The sequence below is a fragment of the Vicugna pacos genome, unplaced genomic scaffold (assembly GCF_048564905.1).
Source record: "Vicugna pacos unplaced genomic scaffold, VicPac4 SAC-SAT, whole genome shotgun sequence".
NCBI classification, from domain to species: Eukaryota; Metazoa; Chordata; class Mammalia; order Artiodactyla; family Camelidae; genus Vicugna; species Vicugna pacos.
In genome coordinates, this window is record NW_027328721.1 from 46,300,851 (window position 1) to 46,325,581 (window position 24,731).

The following is a 24,731-nucleotide window of genomic DNA, read 5'->3' on the forward strand; positions in this document are numbered from 1 at the left end:
AGAGAAATTAGGAAAACCCTCAGGGGAGGCGAGCTTAGGCATTCCGTTAGAACCCACGCGCTGCCGACCGTTGGTGGAACCTCCCCACGCTCAGGATTCCGGAACCATATTCAGTGCGTGGGGGAGCTCGACGGACAACTCCACGCAGCTCTCTTCAGTCACAGGTGTTCCCTGTTCGGGGAATTCCGAGAAATACCTTCCCTGACCTTGGGGAGTCAGCCTCTGACACTGGGATATCCTGCAATCACCCCTAGCATTCCCTGGCACAGAGATATTAGGAAAACCCTCAGGGGAGACGAGCTTAGGCATTCCGTTAGAACCCACGCGCTGCCGACCGTTGGTGGAACCTCCCCACGCTCAGGATTCCGGAACCATTGTCAGTGCGTGGGGGAGCTCGAGAGACAACTCCACGCAGCTCTCTTCAGTCACAGGTGTTCCCTGTTCGGGGAAGTCCGAGAAATAACTTCCCTGACCTCGGGGAGGCAGCCTCTGACACTGGGATATCCTGCAATCACCCCTAGCATTCCCTGGCACAGAGACATTAGGAAAACACTCAGGGGAGACGAGCTAAGGCATTCCGTTAGAAGCCACGCGCTGCCGACAGTTGTTGGAACCTCCCTACGCTCAGGAATCCGGAACAATTGTCAGTAAGTGGGGGAGGACGAGAGACAACTCCACGCAGCTCTCTTCATTCACAGGTGTCCCCTGTTCAGGGAAGTCCGAGAAATACCTTCGCTGACCTTGGGGATTCAGCCTCTGACACTGGACTATCCTGCAATCACCCCTAGCATAACCCTGTCACAGAGAAATTAGGAAAACCCTCAGGGTAGGCGAGCTTAGGCATTCCGTTAGAACCCACGCGCTGCCGACCGTTGGTGGAACCTCCCCACGCTCAGGATTCCGGAACCATATTCAGTGCGTGGGGGAGCTCGACAGACAACTCCACGCAGCTCTCTTCAGTCACAGGTGTTCCCTGTTCGGGGAAGTCCGAGAAATACCTTCCCTGAACTTGGGGAGTCAGCCTCTGACACTGGGATATCCTGCAATCACCCCTAGCATTCCCTGGCACAGAGATATTAGGAAAACACTCAGGGGAGACGAGCTTAGGCATTCCGTTAGAACCCACGCGCTGACGACCGTTGGTGGAACCTCCCCAGGCTCAGGATTCCGGAACCATTGTCAGTGCGTGGGGGAGCTCGAGAGACAACTCCACGCAGCTCTCTTCAGTCACAGGTGTTCCCTGTTCGGGGAAGTCCGAGAAATAACTTCCCTGACCTTGGGGAGGCAGCCTCTGACACTGGGATATCCTGCAATCACCCCTAGCATTCCCTGGCACAGAGACATTAGGAAAACACTCAGGGGAGACGAGCTAAGGCATTCCGTTAGAAGCCACGCGCTGCCGACAGTTGTTGGAACCTCCCTACGCTCAGGAATCCGGAACACTTGTCAGTAAGTGGGGGAGGACGAGAGACAACTCCACGCAGCTCTCTTCATTCACAGGTGTCCCCTGTTCAGGGAAGTCCGAGAAATACCTTCGCTGACCTTGGGGATTCAGCCTCTGACACTGGACTATCCTGCAATCACCCCTAGCATAACCCTGTCACAGAGAAATTAGGAAAACCCTCAGGGTAGGCGAGCTTAGGCATTCCGTTAGAACCCACGCGCTGCCGACCGTTGGTGGAACCTCCCCACGCTCAGGATTCCGGAACCATATTCAGTGCGTGGGGGAGCTCGACAGACAACTCCACGCAGCTCTCTTCAGTCACAGGTGTTCCCTGTTCGGGGAAGTCCGAGAAATACCTTCCCTGAACTTGGGGAGTCAGCCTCTGACACTGGGATATCCTGCAATCACCCCTAGCATTCCCTGGCACAGAGATATTAGGAAAACACTCAGGGGAGACGAGCTTAGGCATTCCGTTAGAACCCACGCGCTGCCGACCGTTGGTGGAACCTCCCCACGCTCAGTATTCCGGAACCATTGTTAGTGCGTGGGGGACCTCGAGAGACAACTCCACGCAGCTCTCTTCAGTCACATGTGTTCCCTGTTCGGGGAAGTCCGAGAAATAACTTCCCTGACCTTGGGGAGGCAGCCTCTGACACTGGGATATCCTGCAATCACCCCTAGCATTCCCTGGCACAGAGAAATTAGGAAAACCCTCAGGGGAGACGAGCTTAGGCATTCCGTTAGAACCCACGCGCTGCCGACCGTTGGTGGAATCTCCCCACGCTCAGGATTCCGGAACCATTGTCAGTGCGTGGGGGAGCTCGTGAGACAACTCCACGCACCTCACTTCAGTCCCAGGTGTTCCCTATTCGGGGTAGTCCGAGAAATACCTTCCCTGACCTTGGGGAGGCAGCCTCTGACACTGGGATATCCTGCAATCACCCCTAGCATTCCCTGGCACAGAGACATTAGGAAAACCGTTAGGGGAGACGACCTTAGGCATTCCGTTAGAACACACGCGCTGCCGACCGTTGGTGGAACCTCCCGACGCTCAGGATTCCGGAAACATTGTCAGTGCGTGGGGGAGCTCGAGAGACAACTCCACGCAGCTCTCTTCAGTCACAGGTGTTCCCTGTTCGCGGAAGTCCGAGAAATACCTTCCTTGACCTTGGGGAGTCAGCCTCTGACACTGGGATATCCTGCAATCACCCCTAGCATTCCCTGGCACAGAGACATTAGGAAAACCATCAGGGGAGACGAGCTAAGGCATTCCGTTAGAACCCACGCGCTGCCGACCGTTTTTGGAACCTCCCCACGCTCAGGATTCCGGAACCATTTTCAGTGGTTGGGGAACTCGAGAGACAACTCCACGCAGCTCTCTTCAGTCACAGGTGTTCCCTGTTCGGGGAAGTACAAGAAATAACTTCCCTGAACTTGGGGAGGCAGCCTCTGACACTGGGATATCCTGCAATCACCCCTAGCAATCCTTGACATAGAGACATTAGGAAAACCCTCAGGGGAGACGAGCTTAGGCATTCCGTAAGAACACACGCGCTGCCGACCGTTGGTGGAACCTCCCCACGCTCAGGATTCCGGAACCATTGTCAGTGCGTGGTGGAGCTCGAGAGACAACTCCACGCAGCTCTCTTCAGTCACCTGTGTTCCCTGTTCGGGGAAGTCCGAGAAATACCTTCCCTGATTTTGGGGAGGCAGCCTCTGACACTGGGATATCCTGCAAACACCGCTAGCATTCCCTGGCACAGAGAAATTAGGAAAACACTCAGGGGAGACGAGCTTAGGCATTCCGTTAGAACCCACGCGCTGCCGACCGTTGTAGGAACCTGCGCACGCTCAGGATTCCGGAACAATTGTCAGTGCGTGGGGGAGCTCGAGAGACAACTCCACGCAGCTCTCTTCAGTCACATGTGTTCCCTGTACGGGGAAGTCCGAGAAATACCTTCCCTGACCTTGGGGAGGCAGCCTCTGACACTGGGATATCCTGCAATCACCCCTAGCATTCCCTGGCACAGAGACATTTGGAAAATCCTCAGGGGAGATGAGCTTAGGCATTCCGTTAGAACCCACGCGCTGCCGACCGTTGGTGGAACCTCCCCACGCTCAGGATTCCGGAACCACTGTCAGTGCGTGGGGGAGCTCGAGAGACAACTCCACGCAGCTCTCTTCAGTCACAGGTGTTCCCTGTTCGGGGAAGTCCGAGAAATAACTTCCCTGACCTCGGGGAGGCAGCCTCTGACACTGGGATATCCTGCAATCACCCCTAGCATTCCCTGGCACAGAGAAATTATGAAAACCCTCAGGGGAGACGAGCTTAGGCATTCCGTTAGAACCCACGCGCTGCCGACCGTTGGTGGAACCTCCCCACGCTCAGGATTCCGGAACCATTGTCAGTGCGTGGGGGAGCACGAGAGACAACTCCACGCAGCTCACTTCATTCACAGTTGTTCCCTGTTCGGGGAAGTCCGAGAAATACCTTCCCTGAATTTGGGAAGGCAGCCTCTGACACTGGGATATCCTGCAATCACCCCTACCATTCCCTGGCACAGAGATTTTAGGAAAACCCTCAGGGGAGACGAGCTTAGGCATTCCGTTAGAACCCACGCGCTGACGACCGTTGGTGGAACCTCCCCAGGCTCAGGATTCCGGAACCATTGTCAGTGCGTGGGGGAGCTCGAGAGACAACTCCACGCAGCTCTCTTCAGTCACAGGTGTTCCCTGTTCGGGGAAGTCCGAGAAATAACTTCCCTGACCTTGGGGAGGCAGCCTCTGACACTGGGATATCCTGCAATCACCCCTAGCATTCCCTGGCACAGAGACATTAGGAAAACACTCAGGGGAGACGAGCTAAGGCATTCCGTTAGAAGCCACGCGCTGCCGACAGTTGTTGGAACCTCCCTACGCTCAGGAATCCGGAACAATTGTCAGTAAGTGGGGGAGGACGAGAGACAACTCCACGCAGCTCTCTTCATTCACAGGTGTCCCCTGTTCAGGGAAGTCCGAGAAATACCTTCGCTGACCTTGGGGATTCAGCCTCTGACACTGGACTATCCTGCAATCACCCCTAGCATAACCCTGTCACAGAGAAATTAGGAAAACCCTCAGGGTAGGCGAGCTTAGGCATTCCGTTAGAACCCACGCGCTGCCGACCGTTGGTGGAACCTCCCCACGCTCAGGATTCCGGAACCATATTCAGTGCGTGGGGGAGCTCGACAGACAACTCCACGCAGCTCTCTTCAGTCACAGGTGTTCCCTGTTCGGGGAAGTCCGAGAAATACCTTCCCTGAACTTGGGGAGTCAGCCTCTGACACTGGGATATCCTGCAATCACCCCTAGCATTCCCTGGCACAGAGATATTAGGAAAACACTCAGGGGAGACGAGCTTAGGCATTCCGTTAGAACCCACGCGCTGCCGACCGTTGGTGGAACCTCCCCACGCTCAGTATTCCGGAACCATTGTTAGTGCGTGGGGGACCTCGAGAGACAACTCCACGCAGCTCTCTTCAGTCACATGTGTTCCCTGTTCGGGGAAGTCCGAGAAATAACTTCCCTGACCTTGGGGAGGCAGCCTCTGACACTGGGATATCCTGCAATCACCCCTAGCATTCCCTGGCACAGAGAAATTAGGAAAACCCTCAGGGGAGACGAGCTTAGGCATTCCGTTAGAACCCACGCGCTGCCGACCGTTGGTGGAATCTCCCCACGCTCAGGATTCCGGAACCATTGTCAGTGCGTGGGGGAGCTCGTGAGACAACTCCACGCACCTCACTTCAGTCCCAGGTGTTCCCTATTCGGGGTAGTCCGAGAAATACCTTCCCTGACCTTGGGGAGGCAGCCTCTGACACTGGGATATCCTGCAATCACCCCTAGCATTCCCTGGCACAGAGACATTAGGAAAACCGTTAGGGGAGACGACCTTAGGCATTCCGTTAGAACACACGCGCTGCCGACCGTTGGTGGAACCTCCCGACGCTCAGGATTCCGGAAACATTGTCAGTGCGTGGGGGAGCTCGAGAGACAACTCCACGCAGCTCTCTTCAGTCACAGGTGTTCCCTGTTCGCGGAAGTCCGAGAAATACCTTCCTTGACCTTGGGGATTCAGCCTCTGACACTGGGATATCCTGCAATCACCCCTAGCATTCCCTGGCACAGAGACATTAGGAAAACCATCAGGGGAGACGAGCTAAGGCATTCCGTTAGAACCCACGCGCTGCCGACCGTTTTTGGAACCTCCCAACGCTCAGGATTCCGGAACCATTTTCAGTGCGTGGGGAACTCGAGAGACAACTCCACGCAGCTCTCTTCAGTCACAGGTGTTCCCTGTTCGGGGAAGTACAAGAAATAACTTCCCTGAACTTGGGGAGGCAGCCTCTGACACTGGGATATCCTGCAATCACCCCTAGCAATCCTTGACATAGAGACATTAGGAAAACCCTCAGGGGAGACGAGCTTAGGCATTCCGTTAGAACACACGCGCTGCCGACCGTTGGTGGAACCTCCCCACGCTCAGGATTCCGGAACCATTGTCAGTGCGTGGTGGAGCTCGAGAGACAACTCCACGCAGCTCTCTTCAGTCACCTGTGTTCCCTGTTCGGGGAAGTCCGAGAAATACCTTCCCTGATTTTGGGGAGGCAGCCTCTGACACTGGGATATCCTGCAAACACCGCTAGCATTCCCTGGCACAGAGAAATTAGGAAAACACTCAGGGGAGACGAGCTTAGGCATTCCGTTAGAACCCACGCGCTGCCGACCGTTGTAGGAACCTGCGCACGCTCAGGATTCCGGAACAATTGTCAGTGCGTGGGGGAGCTCGAGAGACAACTCCACGCAGCTCTCTTCAGTCACATGTGTTCCCTGTACGGGGAAGTCCGAGAAATACCTTCCCTGACCTTGGGGAGGCAGCCTCTGACACTGGGATATCCTGCAATCACCCCTAGCATTCCCTGGCACAGAGACATTTGGAAAATCCTCAGGGGAGATGAGCTTAGGCATTCCGTTAGAACCCACGCGCTGCCGACCGTTGGTGGAACCTCCCCACGCTCAGGATTCCGGAACCACTGTCAGTGCGTGGGGGAGCTCGAGAGACAACTCCACGCAGCTCTCTTCAGTCACAGGTGTTCCCTGTTCGGGGAAGTCCGAGAAATACCTTCCCTGACCTTGGGGAGGCAGCCTCTGACACTGGGATATCCTGCAATCACCCCTAGAATTCCCTGGCACAGAGACATTAGGAAAAGCCTCAGGGGAGACGAGCTTAGGCATTCCGTAGGAACCCACGCGCTGCCGACCGTTGGTGGAACCTCCCCACGCTCAGGATTTCGGAAAAATTGTCAGTGCGTGGGGGAGCTCGAGAGACAACTCCACGCAGCTCTCTTCAGTCACAGGTGTTCCCTGTTCGGGGAAGTCCGAGAAATAACTTCCTTGACCGTGGGGAGGCAGCCTCTGACACTGGGATATCCTGCAATCACCGCTAGCATTCCCTGGCACAGAGAAATTAGGAAAATCCTCAGGGGAGACGAGCTTAGGCATTCCGTTAGAACCCACGCGCTGCCGACCGTTGGTGGAACCTGCCCACGCTCAGGATTCCGGAACCATTGTCACTGCGTGGGGGAGCTCGAGAGACAACTCCACGCAGCTCTCTTCAGTCACAAGAGTTCCCTGTTCGGGGAAGACCGAGAAATACCTTCCCTGACCATTGGGAGGCAGCCTCTGACACTGGGATATCCTACAATCACCCCTAGCATTCCCTGGCACAGAGACATTAGGAAAAGCCTCAGGGGAGACGAGCTTAGGCATTCCGTTAGAACCCATGCGCTGCCGACCGTTGGTGAAACCTCCCCACGCTCAGGATTCCGGAACCATTGTCAGTGCGTGGGGGAGCTCGAGAGACAACTCCACGCAGCTCTCTTCAGTCACAGGTGTTCCCTGTTCGTGGAAGTCCGAGAAATACCTTCCCTGACCTTGGGGAGGCAGCCTCTGACACTGGGATATCCTGCAATCACCCCTAGCATTCCCTGGCACAGAGAAATTAGGAAAAGCCTCAGGGGAGATGAGCTTAGGCATTCCGTTAGAACCCACGTGCTGCCGACCGTTGGTGGAAACTCCCCACGCTCAGGATTCCGGAACCATTGTCAGTGTGTGGGGGAGCTCGAGAGACAACTCCACGCAGCTCTCTTCAGTCACAGGTGTTCCCTGTTCGGGGAAGTCCGAGAAATACCGTCCCTGACCTTGGGGAGGCAACCTCTGACACTGGGATATCCTGCAATCACCCCTAGCATTCCCTGGCACAGAGACATGAGGAAAATTCTCAGGGGAGTCGAGCTTAGGCATTCCGTTAGAACCCACGTGCTGCCGACCGTTGGTGGAACCTCCCCACGCTCAGGATTCCGGAACCATTGTCAGTGCGGGGGTGAGCTCGAGAGACAATTCCACGCAGCTCTCTTCAGTCACAGGAGTTCCCTGTATGGGGAAGTCCGAGAAATACCTTCCCTGACCTTGGGGAGGCAGCCTCTGACACTGGGATATCCTGCAATCACCCCTAGCATTCCCTGGCACAGAGAAATTAGGAAAAGCCTCAGGGGAGATGAGCTTAAGCATTCCGTTTGAACCCACGTGCTGCCGACCGTTGGTGGAACCTCCCCACGCTCAGGATTCCGGAACCATTGTCAGTGCGTGGGGGAGCTCGAGAGACAACTCCACGCAGCTCTCTTCAGTCACAGGTGTTCCCTGTTCGGGGAAGTCCGAGAAATACCTTCCCTGACCTTGGGGAGGCAGCCTCTGACACTGGGATATCCTGCAATCACCCCTAGCATTCCCTGGCACAGAGACATTAGGAAAATCCTCAGGGGAGACGAGCTTAGGCATTCCGTTAGAACCCACGCGCTGCCGACCGTTGGTGGAACCTGCCCACGCTCAGGATTCCGGAACCATTGTCAGTGCGTGGGGGAGCTCGAGAGACAACTCCACGCAGCTCTCTTAAGTCACAGGTGTTCCCTGTTCGGGGAAGACCGAGAAATACCTTCCCTGACCATTGGGAGGCAGCCTCTGACACTGGGATATCCTGCAATCACCCCTAGCATTCCCTGGCACAGAGACATTAGGAAAAGCCTCAGGGGAGACGAGTTTAGGCATTCCGTTAGAACCCATGCGCTGCCGACCGTTGGTGAAACCTCCCCACGCTCAGGATTCCGGAACCATTGTCAGTGCGTGGGGGAGCTCGAGAGACAACTCCACGCAGCTCTCTTCAGTCACAGGTGGTCCCTGTTCGGGGAAGTCCGAGAAATAACTTCCCTGACCTTGGGGAGGCAGCCTCTGACACTGGGATATCCTGCAATCACCCCTAGCATTCCCTGGCACAGAGAAATTAGGAAAAGCCTCAGGGGAGATGAGCTTAGGCATTCCGTTAGAACCCACGTGCTGCCGACAGTTGGTGGAACCTCCCCACGCTCAGGATTCCGGAACCATTGTCAGTGCGTGGGGGAGCTCGAGAGACAACTCCACGCAGCTCTCTTCAGTCACAGGTGTTCCCTGTTCGGGGAAGTCCGAGAAATACCGTCCCTGACCTTGGGGAGGGATCCTCTGACACTGGGATATCCTGCAATCACCCCTAGCATTCCCTGGCACAGAGACATGAGGAAAACCCTCAGGGGAGACGAGCTTAGGCATTCCGTTAGAACCCACGCGCTGCCGACCGTTGGTGGAACCTCCCCACGCTCAGGATTCCGGAACCATTGTCAGTGCGTTGGGGAGCTCGAGAGACAACTCCACGCAGCTCTCTTCAGTCATAGGTGTTCCCTGTTCGGGGAAGTCCGAGAAATATCTTCCCTCACCTTGTGGAGGCAGCCTCTGACACTGGGATATCCTGCAATCACCCCTAGCATTCCCTGGCACAGAGACACTAGGAAAAGCCTCAGGGGAGACGAGCTTCGGTATTCCGTAGGAACCCACGCGTTGCCGACCGTTGGTGGAACCTCCCCACGCTCAGGATTCCGGAACCATTGTCAGTGCGTGGGGGAGCTCGAGAGACAACTCCACGCAGCTCTCTTCAGTCACAAGTGTTCCCTGTTCGGGGAAGACCGAGAAATACCTTCCCTGACCATTGGGAGGCAGCCTCTGACACTGGGATATCCTACAATCACCCCAAGCATTCCCTGGCACAGAGACATTAGGAAAAGCCTCAGGGGAGACGAGCTTAGGCATTCCGTTAGAACCCACGCGCTGCCGACCGTTGGTGAAACCTCCCCAAGCTCAGGATTCCGGAACCATTGTCAGTGCGTGGGGGAGCTTGAGAGACAACTCCACGCAGCTCTCTTCAGTCACAGGTGTTCCCTGTTCGGGGAAGTCCGAGAAATACCTTCCCTGACCTTGGGGAGGCAGCCTCTGACACTGGGATATCCTGCAATCACCCGTAGCATTCCCTGGCACAGAGACATGAGGAAAACCCTCAGGGGAGACGAGCTTATGCATTCCGTTAAACCCACGCGCTGGCGACCGTTGGTGGAACCTGCCCACGCTCAGGATTCCGGAACCATTGTCAGTGCGTGGGGGAGCTCGAGAGACAACTCCACGCAGCTCTCTTCACTCACAGGTGTTCCCTGTTCGGGGAAGACCGAGAAATACCTTCCCTGACCATTGGGTGGCAGCCTCTGACACTGGGATATCCTGCAATCACCCCTAGCATTCCCTGGCACAGAGACATTAGGAAAAGCCTCAGGGGAGTCGAGCTTAGGCATTCCGTTAGAACACAGGCGCTGCCGACCGTTGGTGAAACCTCCCCACGCTCAGGATTCTGGAACCATTGTCAGTGCGTGGGGGAGCTCGAGAGACAACTCCACGCAGCTCTCTTCAGTCACAGGTGTTCCCTGTTCGGGGAAGTCCGAGAAATACCGTCCCTGACCTTGGGGAGGCAGCCTCTGACACTGGGATATCCTACAATCACCCCTAGCATTCCCTGGCACAGAGACATGAGGAAAACCCTCAGGGGAGTCGAGCTTAGGCATTCCGTTAGAACCCACGCGCTGCCGACCGTTGGTGGAACCTCCCCACGCTCAGGATTCCGGAATAATTGTCAGTGCGTGGGGGAGCTCGAGAGACAACTCCACGCAACTCTTTTCAGTCACAGGTGTTCCCTGTACGGGGAAGTCTGAGAAATACCTTCCATCACCTTGGGGAGGCAGCCTCTGACACTGGGATATCCTGCAATCACCCCTAGCATTCCCTGGCACAGAGACATTAGGAAAATCCTCAGGGGAGACGAGCTTAGGCATTCCGTTAGAACCCAAGCGCTGCCGACCGTTGGTGGAACCTCCCCACGCTCAGGAATCCGGAAACATTGTCAGTGCGTGGGGGAGCTCGAGAGACAACTCCACACAGCTCTCTTCAGTCACAGGTGTTCCCTGTTCGGGGAAGTCCGAGAAATACCGTCCCTGACCTTGGGGAGGCAGCCTCTGACACTGGGATATCCAGCAATCACCCCTAGCATTCCCTGGCACAGAGACATGAGGAAAATCCTCAGGGGAGTCGAGCTTATGCATTCCGTTAGAACCCACGCGCTACCGACCGTTGGTGGAACCTCCCCACGCTCAGGATTCCGGAACCATTGTCAGTGCGTGAGGGAGCTCGAGAGACAATTCCACGAAGCTCTTTAAAGTCACAGGAGTTCCCTGTATGGGGAAGTCCGAGAAATACCTTCCCTGACCTTGGGGAGGCAGCCTCTGACACTGGGATATCCTGCAATCACCCCTAGCATTCCCTGGCACAGAGACATGAGGAAAACCCTCAGGGGAGTCGAGCTTAGGCATTCCGTTAGAACCCACGCGCTGCCGACCGTTGGTGGAACCTCAACACGCTCAGGATTCCGGAACCATTTTCAGTGCGTGGGGGAGCTCGAGAGACAACTCCACGCAGCTCTTTTCAGACACAGGTGTTCCCTGTTCGGAAAAGTCCGAGAAATACCTTCCCTGAACTTGGGGAGGCAGCCTCTGACACTGGGATATCCTGCAATCACCCCTAGCATTCCCTGGCACTGAGACATTAGGAAAATCCTCAGGTGAGATGAGCTTAGGCATTCCGTTAGAACCCACGCGCTGCCGACCGTTGGTGGAACCTCCCCACGCTCAGTATTCCGGAACAATTGTCAGTGTGTGGGGGAGCTCGAGAGATAACTCCACGCTGCTCTCTTAAGTCACAGGAGTTCCCTGTTCGGGGAAGTCTGAGAAATAATTTCCCTGAACTTGGGGAGGCAGCCTCTTACACTGGGATATCCTGCAATCACCCCTAGCATTCCCTGGCACAGAGACATTAGGAAAACCCGCAGGGGAGGCGAGCTTAGGCATTCCGTTAGAACCCACGCGCTGCCGACCGTTGGTGGAACCTCCCCACGCTCAGGATTCCGGAACCATTGTCAGTGCGTGGGGGAGCTCGAGATACAACTCCACGCAGCTCTCTTCAGTCACAGGTGTTCCCTGTTCGGGGAAGTCCGAGAAATACCTTCCCTGACCTTGGGGAGGCAACCTCTAACACTGGGATATCCTGCAATCACCCCTAGCATTCCCTGGCACAGAGACATTAGGAAAAGCCTCAGGGGGACGAGCTTAGGCATTCCGTTAGAACCCACGCGCTGCCGACCGTTGGTGAAACCTCCCCACGCTCAGGATTCCGGAACCATTGTCAGTGTGTGGGGGAGCTCGAGAGACAACTCCACGCTGCTCTCTTCAGTCACAGGTGTTCCCTGTTCGGGGAAGTCCGAGAAATGACTTCCCTGACCATGGGGAGGCAGCCTCTGACACTGGGATATCCTGCAATCACCCCTAGCATTCCCTGGCACAGAGACATTAGGAAAAGCCTCAGGGGAGACGAGCTTAGGCATTCCGTTAGAACCCACGCGCTGCCGACCGTTGGTGGGACCTCCCCACGCTCAGGATTCCGGAAACATTGTCAGTGCGTGTGGGAGCTCGAGAGACAACTCCACGCAGCTCTCTTCAGTCACAGGTGTTCCCTGTTCGGGGAAGTCCTAGAAATACCTTCCCTGACCTTGGGGAGGCAGCCTCTGACACTGGGATATCCTGCAATCACCCCTAGCATTCCCTGGCACAGAGACATGAGGAAAACCCTCAGGGGAGTCGAGCTTAGGCATTCCGTTAGAACCCACGCGCTGCCGACCGTTGGTGGAACCTCAACACGCTCAGGATTCCGGAACCATTTTCAGTGCGTGGGGGAGCTCGAGAGACAACTCCACGCAGCTCTTTTCAGACACAGGTGTTCCCTGTTCGGAAAAGTCCGAGAAATACCTTCCCTGAACTTGGGGAGGCAGCCTCTGACACTGGGATATCCTGCAATCACCCCTAGCATTCCCTGGCACTGAGACATTAGGAAAATCCTCAGGTGAGACGAGCTTAGGCATTCCGTTAGAACCCACGCGCTGCCGACCGTTGGTGGAACCTCCCCACGCTCAGTATTCCGGAACAATTGTCAGTGTGTGGGGGAGCTCGAGAGATAACTCCACGCTGCTCTCTTAAGTCACAGGAGTTCCCTGTTCGGGGAAGTCTGAGAAATAATTTCCCTGAACTTGGGGAGGCAGCCTCTGACACTGGGATATCCTGCAATCACCCCTAGCATTCCCTGGCACAGAGACATTAGGAAAACCCTCAGGGGAGACGAGCTTAGGCATTCCGTTAGAAACCACGTGCTGCCGAACGTTGGTGGAACCTCCCCACGCTCACGATTCCGGAACCATTGTCAGTGCGTGGGGGAACACGAGAGACAACTCCACGCAGCTCTCTTCAGTCACAGGTGTTCCCTGTTCGGGGAAGTCCGAGAAATACCTTCCCTGACCTTGGGGAGGCAACCTCTAACACTGGGATATCCTGCAATCACCCCTAGCATTCCCTGGCACAGAGACATTAGGAAAAGCCTCAGGGGGACGAGCTTAGGCATTCCGTTAGAACCCACGCGCTGCCGACCGTTGGTGAAACCTCCCCACGCTCAGGATTCCGGAACCATTGTCAGTGTGTGGGGGAGCTCGAGAGACAACTCCACGCTGCTCTCTTCAGTCACAGGTGTTCCCTGTTCGGGGAAGTCCGAGAAATGACTTCCCTGACCATGGGGAGGCAGCCTCTGACACTGGGATATCCTGCAATCACCCCTAGCATTCCCTGGCACAGAGACATTAGGAAAAGCCTCAGGGGAGACGAGCTTAGGCATTCCGTTAGAACCCACGCGCTGCCGACCGTTGGTGGGACCTCCCCACGCTCAGGATTCCGGAAACATTGTCAGTGCGTGTGGGAGCTCGAGAGACAACTCCACGCAGCTCTCTTCAGTCACAGGTGTTCCCTGTTCGGGGAAGTCCTAGAAATACCTTCCCTGACCTTGGGGAGGCAGCCTCTGACACTGGGATATCCTGCAATCACCCCTAGCATTCCCTGGCACAGAGATATTAGGAAAACCCGCAGGGGAGACGAGCTTAGGCATTCCGTTAGAACCCACGCGCTGCCGACCGTTGGTGGAACCTCCCCACGCTCAGGATTCCGGAACCATTGTCAGTGCGTGGGGGAGCTCGAGAGAAAACTCCACGCAGCTCTCTTCAGTCACAGGTGTTCCCTGTTCGGGGAAGTCCGAGAAAAACCGTCCCTGACCTTGGGGAGGCAGCCTCTTACACTGGGATATCCTGCAATCACCCCTAGCATTCCCTGGCACTGAGACATTAGGAAAACCCTCAGGGGAGACGAGCTTAGGCATTCCGTTAGAACCCACTCGCTGCCGACCGTTGGTGGAACCTCCTCACGCTCAGTTTCCGGAACCATTTTCAGTGTGTGGGGGAGCTCGAGAGACAACTCCACGCTGCTCTCTTCAGTCACAGGTGTTCCCTGTTCGGGGAAGTCCGAGAAATAACTTCCCTGACCTTGGGGAGTCAGCCTCTGACACTGGGATATCCTGCAATCACCCCTAGCATTCCCTGGCACAGAGACATTAGGAAAACCCGCAGGGGAGACGAGCTTAGGCATTCCGTTAGAACCCACGCGCTGCCGACCGTTGTTGGAACCTCCCTAAGCTCAGGAATCCGAAACCATTGTCTGTAAGTAGGGGAGGATGAGAAACAACTTCACGCAGCTCTCTTCATTCACAGGTGTCCCCTGTTCGGGGAAGTCCGAGAAATACCTTCGCTGATATTGGGGAGTCAGCCTCTGACACTGGACTATCCTGCAATCACCCCTATCATTCCCTGACACAGAGAAATTAGGAAAACCCTCAGGGGAGGCGAGCTTAGGCATTCCGTTAGAACCCAAGCGCTGCCGAACTTTGGTGGAAGCTCTCCACGCTCAGGATTCTGGAACCATTGTCAGTGCGTGGGGGAGCTCGAGAGACAACTCCACGCAGCTCTCTTCAGTCACAGGTGTTCCCTGTTCGGGGAAGACCGAGAAATACCTTCCCTGACCATTGGGTGGCAGCCTCTGACACTGGGATATCCTGCAATCACCCCTAGCATTCCCTGGCACAGAGACATTAAGAAAAGCCTCAGGGGAGTCGAGCTTAGGCATTCCGTTAGAACACAGGCGCTGCCGACCGTTGGTGAAACCTCCCCACGCTCAGGATTCTGGAACCATTGTCAGTGCGTGGGGGAGCTCGAGAGACAACTCCACGCAGCTCTCTTCAGTCACAGGTGTTCCCTGTTCGGGGAAGTCCGAGAAATACCGTCCCTGACCTTGGGGAGGCAGCCTCTGACACTGGGATATCCTGCAATCACCCCTAGCATTCCCTGGCACAGAGACATGAGGAAAACCCTCAGGGGAGTCGAGCTTAGGCATTCCGTTAGAACCCACGCGCTGCCGACCGTTGGTGGAACCTCCCCACGCTCAGGATTCCGGAAACATTGTCAGTGCGTGGGGGAGCTCGAGAGACAATTCCACGCAGCTGTCTTCAGTCACAGGAGTTCCCTGTATGGGGAAGTCCGAGAAATACCTTCCCTGACCTTGGGGAGTCAGCCTCTGACACTGGGATATCCTGCAAAAACCCCTAGCATTCCCTGGCACAGAGATATTAGGAAAACACTCAGTGGAGACGAGCTTAGGCATTCTGTTAGATCCCACGCTATGCCGACCGTTGGTGGAACCTCCCCACGCTCAGGATTCCGGAATCATTGTCAGTGCGTGGGGGAGCTCGAGAGACAACTCCACGCAACTCTTTTCAGTCACAGGTGTTCCCTGTACGGGGAAGTCCGAGAAATACCTTCCATCACCTTGGGGAGGCAGCCTCTGACACTGGGATATCCTGCAATCACCCCTAGCATTCCCTGGCACAGAGACATTAGGAAAATCCTCAGGGGAGACGAGCTTAGGCATTCCGTTAGAACCCACGCGCTGCCGACCGTTGGTGGAACCTCCCCACGCTCAGGAATCCGAAAACATTGTCAGTGCGTGGGGGAGCTCGAGAGACAACTCCACGCAGCTCTCTTCAGTCACAGGTGTTCCCTGTTCGGGGAAGTCCGAGAAATACCGTCCCTGACCTTGGGGAGGCAGCCTCTGACACTGGGATATCCTGCAATCACCCCTAGCATTCCCTGGCACAGAGACATGAGGAAAACCCTCAGGGGAGTCGAGCTTATGCATTCCGTTAGAACCCACGCGCTACCGACCGTTGGTGGAACCTCCCCACGCTCAGGATTCCGGAACCATTGTCAGTGCGTGGGGGAGCTCGAGAGACAATTCCACGCAGCTCTTTAAAGTCACAGGAGTTCCCTGTATTGGGAAGTCCGAGAAATACCTTCCCTGACCTTGGGGAGGCAGCCTCTGACACTGGGATATCCTGCAATCACCCCTAGCATTCCCTGGCACAGAGACATGAGGAAAACCCTCAGGGGAGTCGAGCTTAGGCATTCCGTTAGAACCCACGCGCTGCCGACCGTTGGTGGAACCTCAACACGCTCAGGATTCCGGAACCATTTGCAGTGCGTGGGGGAGCTCGAGAGACAACTCCACGCAGCTCTTTTCAGACACAGGTGTTCCCTGTTCGGAAAAGTCCGAGAAATACCTTCCCTGAACTTGGGGAGGCAGCCTCTGACACTGGGATATCCTGCAATCACCCCTAGCATTCCCTGGCACTGAGACATTAGGAAAATCCTCAGGTGAGACGAGCTTAGGCATTCCGTTAGAACCCACGCGCTGCCGACCGTTGGTGGAACCTCCCCACGCTCAGTATTCCGGAACAATTGTCAGTGTGTGGGGGAGCTCGAGAGATAACTCCACGCTGCTCTCTTAAGTCACAGGTGTTCCCTGTTCGGGGAAGTCCGAGAAATAATTTCCCTGAACTTGGGGAGGCAGCCTCTGACACTGGGATATCCTGCAATCACCCCTAGCATTCCCTGGCACAGAGACATTAGGAAAACCCGCAGGGGAGGCGAGCTTAGGCATTCCGTTAGAACCCACGCGCTGCCGACCGTTGGTGGAACCTCCCCACGCTCAGGATTCCGGAACAATTGTCAGTGCGTGGGGGAGCTCGAGATACAACTCCACGCAGCTCTCTTCAGCCACAGGTGTTCCCTGTTCGGGGAAGTCCGAGAAATGACTTCCCTGACCATGGGGAGGCAGCCTCTGACACTGGGATATCCTGCAATCACCCCTAGCATTCCCTGGCACAGAGACATTAGGAAAAGCCTCAGGGGAGACGAGCTTAGGCATTCCGTTAGAACCCACGCGCTGCCGACCGTTGGTGGGACCTCCCCACGCTCAGGATTCCGGAACCATTGTCAGTGCGTGTGGGAGCTCGAGAGACAACTCCACGCAGCTCTCTTCATTCACAGGTGTTCCCTGTTCGGGGAAGTCCTAGAAATACCTTCCCTGACCTTGGGGAGGCAGCCTCTGTCACTGGGATATCCTGCAATCACCCCTAGCATTTCCTGGCACAGAGACATTAGGAAAACCCTCAGGGGAGACGAGCTTAGGCATTCCGTTAGAACCCACGCGCTGCCGACCGTTGGTGGAACCTCCCCACGCTCAGGATTCCGGAACCATTGTCAGTCCGTGGGGGAGCTCGAGAGAAAACTCCACGCAGCTCTCTTCAGTCACAGGTGTTCCCTGTTCGGGGAAGTCCGAGAAATACCGTCCCTGAGCTTGGGGAGGCAGCCTCTTACACTGGGATATCCTGCAATCAGCCCTAGCATTCCCTGGCACTGAGACATTAGGAAAACCCTCAGGGGAGACGAGCTTAGGCATTCCGTTAGAACCCACTCGCTGCCGACCGTTGGTGGAACCTCCTCACGCTCAGTTTCCGGAACCATTGTCAGTGTGTGGGGGAGCTCGAGAGACAACTCCACGCTGCTCTCTTCAGTCACAGGTGTTCCCTGTTCAGGGAAGTCCGAGAAATAACTTCCCTGACCTTGGGGAGTCAGCCTCTGACACTGGGATATCCTGCAATCACCCCTAGCATTCCCTGGCACAGAGACATTAGGAAAACCCGCAGGGGAAGCGAGCTTAGGCATTCCGTTAGAACCCACGCGCTGCCGACCGTTGTTGGAACCTCCCTAAGCTCAGGAATCCGAAACCATTGTCTGTAAGTAGGGGAGGATGAGAAACAACTCCACGCAGCTCTCTTCATTCACAGGTGTCCCCTGTTCGGGGAAGTCCGAGAAATACCTTCGCTGATATTGGGGAGTCAGCCTCTGACACTGGACTATCCTGCAATCACCCCTAGCATTCCCTGACACAGAGAAATTAGGAAAACCCTCAGGGGAGGCGAGCTTAGGCATTCCGTTAGAACCCACGCGCTGCCGAACTTTGGTGGAAGCTCTCCACGCTCAGAATTCCGGAACCATTGTCAGTGCGTGGGGGAGCTCGAGAGACAACTCCACGCAGCTCTCTTCAGTCACAGGTGTTCCCTGTTCGGGGAAGTCCCAGAAATACCGTCCCTGACCTTGGGGAGGCAGCCTCAGACACTGGGATATCCTGCAATCACCCCTAGCATTCCCTGGCACAGAGACATGAGGAAAACCCTCAGGGGAGACGAGCTTATGCATTCAGTTAGAACCCACGCGCTGCCGACCGTTGGTGGAACCTCCTCACGCTGAGGTTCCGGAACCATTGTCAGTGTGTGGGGGAGCTCGAGAGACAACTCCACGCTGCTCTCTTCAGTCACAGGTGTTCCCTGTTCGGGGAAGTCCGAGAAATAACTTCCCTGACCTTGGGGAGTCAGCCTCTGACACTGGGATATCCTGCAATCACCCCTAGCATTCCCTGGCACAGAGACATTAGGAAAACCCGCAGGGGAGGCGAGCTTAGGCATTTCGTTAGAACCCACGCGCTGCCGACCGTTGTTGGAACCTCCCTAAGCTCAGGAATCCGAAACCATTGTCTGTAAGTAGGGGAGGACGAGAAACAACTCCACGCAGCTCTCTTCATTCACAGGTGTCCCCTGTTCGGGGAAGTCCGAGAAAAACCTTCGCTGATCTTGGGGAGTCAGCCTCTGACACTGGACTATCCTGCAATCACCCCTAGCATTCCCTGGCAGAGAGACATTAGGAAAAGCCTCAGGGGAGACGAGCTTAGGCATTCCGTTAGAACCCACGCGCTGTCGACCGTTGGTGGAACCTGCCCACGCTCAGGATTCCGGAACCATTGTCAGTGCGTGGGGGAGCTCGAGAGACAACTCCACGCAGCTCTCTTCAGTCACAGTTGTTCCCTGTTCGGGGAAGACCGAGAAATACCTTCCCTGACCATTGGGATGCAGCCTCTGACACTGGGATATCCTGCAATCACCCCTAGCATTCCCTGGCAAAGAGACATTAGGAAAAGCCTCAGGGGAGACGAGTTTAGGCATTCCGTTAGAACCCATGCGCTGCCGACCGTTGGTGAAACCTCCCCACGCTCAGGATTCCGGAACCATTTTCAGTGCGTGGGGGAGCTCGAGAGACAACTCCACGCAGCTCTCTTCAGTCACAGGTGTTCCCTGTTCGGGGAAGTCCGAGAAATACCGTCCCTGACCTTGGGGATGCAGCCTCTGACACTGGGATATCCTGCAATCACCCCTAGCATTCCCTGGCACAGAGAAATGAGGAAAACCATCAGGGGAGTCGAGCTTAGGCATTCCGTTAGAACCCACGCGCTGCCGACCGTTGGTGGAACCTCCCCACGCTCAGGATTCCGGAAACATTGTCAGTGCGTGGGGGAGCTCGAGAGACAATTCCACGAAGCTCTCTTCAGTCACAGGAGTTCCCTGTATGGGGAAGTCCGAGAAATACCTTCCCTGACCTTGGGGAGTCAGCCTCTGACACTGGGATATCCTGCAAAAACCCCTAGCATTCCCTGGCACAGAGACATTAGGAAAACCCTCAGTGGAGACGAGCTTAGGCATTCCGTTAGAACCCACGCTCTGCCGACCGTTGGTGGAACCTCCCCACGCTCAGGATTCCGGAAAAATTGTCAGTGCATGGGGGAGCTCGAGAGACAACTCCACGCAACTCTTTTCAATCACAGGTGTTCCCTGTTCGGGGAAGTCCGTGAAATAACTTCCCTCATCTTGGGGAGGCAGCCTCTGACACTGGGATATCCTGCAATCTCCCCTAGCATTCCCTGGCACAGAGACATTAGGAAAATCCTCAGGGGAGACGAGCTTAGGCATTCCGTTAGAACCCACGCGCTGCCGACCATTGGTGGAACCTCCCCACGCTCAGGAATCCGGAACCATTGTCAGTGTGTGGGGGAGCTCGAGAGACAACTCCACGCAGCTCTCTTCAGTCAGAGGGGTTCCCTGTTCGGGGAAGTCCGAGAAATAACTTCCCTGACCTTGGGGAGGCAGCCTCTGACACTGGGATATCCTGCAAACACCCCTAGCATTCCCTGGCACAGAGACTTTAGGAAAAGCCTCAGGGGAGACGAGCTTATGCATTCCGTTAGAACACACGCCCTGCCGACCATTGGTGAAACCTTCCCACGCTCAGGATTCCGGAACCATTGTCAGTGCGTAGGGGAGCTCGAGAGACAACTCCACGCAGCTCTCTTCAGTCACAAGTGTTCCCTGTTCGGGGAAGACCGAGAAATACCTTCCCTGACCATTGTTAGGCAGCCTCGGACACTGGGATATCCTGCAATCACCCCTTGCATTCCCTGGCACAGAGACATTAGGAAAAGCCTCAGGGGAGACGAGCTTAGGCATTCCGTTAGAACCCATGCGCTGCCGACCGTTGGAGAAACCTCCCCACGCTCAGGATTCCGGAACCATTGTCAGTGCGTGGGGGAGCTCGAGAGACAACTCCACGCAGCTCTCTTCAGTCACAGGTGTTCCCTGTTCGGGGAAGTCCGAGAAATACCGTCCCTGACATTGGGGGGGCAGCCTCTGACACTGGGATATCCTGCAATCACCCCTAGCATTCCCTGGCCCAGAGAAATTAGGAAAAGCCTCAGGGGAGATGAGCTTAGGCATTCCGTTTGAATCCACGTGCTGCCGACCGTTGGTGGAACCTCCCCACGCTCAGGATTCCGGAAACATTGTCAGTGCGTGGGGGAGCTCGAGAGACAACTCCACGCAGCTCTCTTCAGTCACAGGTGTTCCCTGTTCGGGGAAGTCCGAGAAATACCGTCCCTGACATTGGGGAGGCAGCCTCTGACACTGGGATATCCTGCAATCACCCCTAGCATTCCCTGGCACAGAGACATGAGTAAAATCTTCAGGGGAGACGAGCTTAGGTATTCCGTTAGAACCCACGCGATGCCGAACTTTGGTGGAAGCTCTCCACGCTCAGGATTCCGGAACCATTGTCAGTGCGTGGGGGACCACGAGAGACAACTCCACGCAGCTCTCTTCAGTCACAGGTGTTCCCTGTTTGGGGAAGTCCGAGAAATAACTTCCCTGACCTTGGGTAGGCAGCCTCTGACACTGGGATATCCTGCAATCACCCCTAGCATTCCCTGGCACAGAGCAATTAGGAAAAACCTCAGGGGAGACGGGCTTAGGCATTCCGTTAGAACCCACGCGCTGCCGACCGTTGGTGGAATCTCCCCACGCTCAGGATTCAGGAAACATTGTTAGTGCGTGGGGGAGCTCGTGAGACAACTCCACGCAGCTCACTTTAGTCCCAGGTGTTCCCTGTTCGGGGAAGTCCGAGAAATAACTTCACTGACCTTGGGGAGGCAGCCTCTGACACTGGGAAATCCTGCAATCACCCCGAGCATTCCCTGGCACAGAGACATTAGGAAAACCGTTAGGGGAGACGAGCTTAGGCATTCCGTTAGAACCCACGCGCTGCCGACCGTTGGTGGAACCTCCCGACGCTCAGGATTCCGGAACCATTGTCAGTTCGTGGGGGAGCTCGAGAGACAACTCCACGCAGCTCTCTTCATTCACAGGTGTTCCCTGTTCGCGGAAGTCCGAGAAACACCTTCCCTGACCTTGGGGAGTCAGCCTCTGACACTGGGATATCCTGCAATCACCCCTAGCATTCCCTGGCACAGAGATATTAGGAAAATCCTCAGGGGAGACGAGCTTAGGCATTCCGTTAGAACCCACGCGCTGCCGACCGTTTTTGGAACCTCCCTACTCTCAGGATTCCGGAACCATTGTCAGTGCGTGGGGGAGCTCGAGAGAAAACTCCACGCTGCTCACTTCAGTCACAGTTGTTCCCTGTTCGGTGAAGTCCGAGAAAAACCTTCCCTGACTTTGGGGAGGCAGCCTCTGACACTGGGATATCCTGCAATCACCCCTAGCATTCAGTGGCACAGAGACTTTAGGAAAACCATCAGGGGAGACGAGCTTAGGCATTCCGTTAGAACCCACGCGCTGCCTACCGTTGGTGGAACATCCCCACGCTCAGAATTCCGGAACCATTGTCAGTGCTTGGGGGAGCTCGAGAGACAACTCCACGCAGCTCTCTTCAGTCACAGGTGTTCCCTGTTCGGGGAAGTCCGAGAAATACATTCCCTGACCTTGGGGAGGCAGCCTCTGACACTGGGATATCCAGCAATCACCCCTAGCATTCACTGGCACAGAGACATTAGGAAAATCCTCAGGGGAGACGAGCTTATGCATTCCGTTAGAACCCACTCGCTGCCGACCGTTGGTGGAACCTCCCCACGCTCAGGATTTCGGAACAATTGTCAGTGCGTGGGGGAGCTCGAGAGACAACTCCACGCAGCTCACTTCAGTCACAGTTGTTCCCTGTTCGGGGAAGTCGGAGAAATACTTTCCCTGAATTTGGGGAGGCAGCCTCGGTCACTGGGATATACTGCAATCACCCCTACCATTCCCTGGCACAGAGATTTTAGGAAAACCCTCAGGGGAGACGAGCTTAGGCATTCCGTTAGAACCCACGCGCTGCCGACCGTTGGTGGAACCTCCCCACGCTCAGGATTCCGGAACCATTTTCAGTGCGTGGGGGAGCACGAGAGACAACTCCACGCAGCTCTCTTCAGTCACAAGTGTTCCCTGTTCGGGGAAGTCCGAGAAATAAATTCCCTGACCTTGGGGAGGCAGCCTCTGACACTGGGATATCCTGCAATCACCCCTAGCATTCCCTGGCACAGAGACATTAGGAAAACACTCAGGGGAGACGAGCTAAGGCATTCCGTTAGAACCCACGCGCTGCCGACCGTTGTTGGAACCTCCCTACGCTCAGGAATCCGGAACCATTGTCAGTAAGTGGGGGAGGACGAGAGACAACTCCACGCAGATCTCTTCATTCACAGGTGTCCCCTGTTCGGGGAAGTCCGAGAAATATCTTCGCTGACCTTGGGGAGTCATCCTCTGACACTGGACTATCCTGCAATCACCCCTAGCATTCCCTGGCACAGAGAAATTAGGAAAACCCTCAGGGGATGCGAGCTTAGGCATTCCGTTAGAACCCACGCGCTGCCGACCGTTGGTGGAACCTCCCCACGCTCAGGATTCCGGAACCAATGTCAGTGCGTGGGGAACACGAGAGACAACTCCACGCAGCTCTCTTCAGTCACAGGTGTTCCCTGTTCGGGGAAGTCCGAGAAATACCTTCCCTGGCATATGGGAGGCAGCCTCTGACACTGGGATATCCTGCAATCACCCCTAGCATTCCCTGGCACAGGGAAATTAGGAAAACGCTCAGGGGAGACGAGCTTATGCATTCCGTTAGAACCCACGCGCTGCCGACCGTTGGTGGAACCTCCCCACGCTCAGGATTCCGGAACTATTGTCAGTGCGTGGGGGAGCTCGAGAGACAACTCCACGCAGCTCTCTTCAGTCACAGGTGTTCCCTGTTCGGGGAAGTCCCAGAAATACCTTCCCTGACCTTGGGGAGGCAGCCTCTGACACTGGGATATCCTGCAATAACCCCTAGCATTCCCTGGCACAGAGACATTAGGAAAAGCTTCAGGGGAGACGAGCTTAGGCATTCCGTTATAACCCACGCGCTGCCGACCGTTGTTGGAACCTCCCCACGCTCAGGATTCCGGAACCATTGTCAGTGCGTGGGGGAGCTCGAGAGACAACTCCACGCAGCTCTCTTCAGTCACAGGTGTTCCCTGTTCGGGGAAGTCCGAGAAATATCTTCCCTGACCTTGGGGAGGCAGCCTCTGACACTGGGATATCCTGCATTCACCCCTAGCATTCCCTGGCACAGAGATATTAGGAAAAGGCTCAGGGAAGATGAGCTTAGGCATTCCGTTAGAACCCACGCGCTGCCGACCGTTGGTGGAACCTCCCCACGCTCAGGATTCCGGAACTATTGTCAGTGCGTGGGGAAGCTCGAGAGACAACTCCACGCATCTCTCTTCAGTCACAGGTGTTCCCTGTTCGGGAAAGTCCGAGAAATACATTCCCTGACCTTGGGGAGGCAGCCTCTGACACTGGGATATCCTGCAATCACCCCTAGCATTCCCTGGCACAGAGACATTAGGAAAACCCTCAGGGGAGACGAGATTAGGCATTCCGTTAGAACCCACGCGCTGCCGACCGTTTTTGGAACCTCCCCACGCTCAGGATTCCGGAACCATTGTCAGTGCGTGGGGGAGCTCGAGAGACAACTCCACGCAGCTCTCTTCAGTCACAGGTGTTCCCTTTTCGAGGAAGTCCGAGAAATAACTTCCCTGACCTTGGTTAGGCAGCCTCTGACACTGGGATATCCTGCAATCACCCCGAGAATTCCCTGGCCAGGAACATTAGGAAAAGCCTCAGGGGTGACGAGCTTAGGCATTCCGTTAGAACCCACGCGCTGCCGACCGTTGGTGGAACCTCCCCACGCTCAGGATTCCGGGACCCTTGTCAGTGCGTGGGGGAGCTCGAGAGACAACTCCACGCAGCTAACTCCAGTCACAGGTGTTCCCTG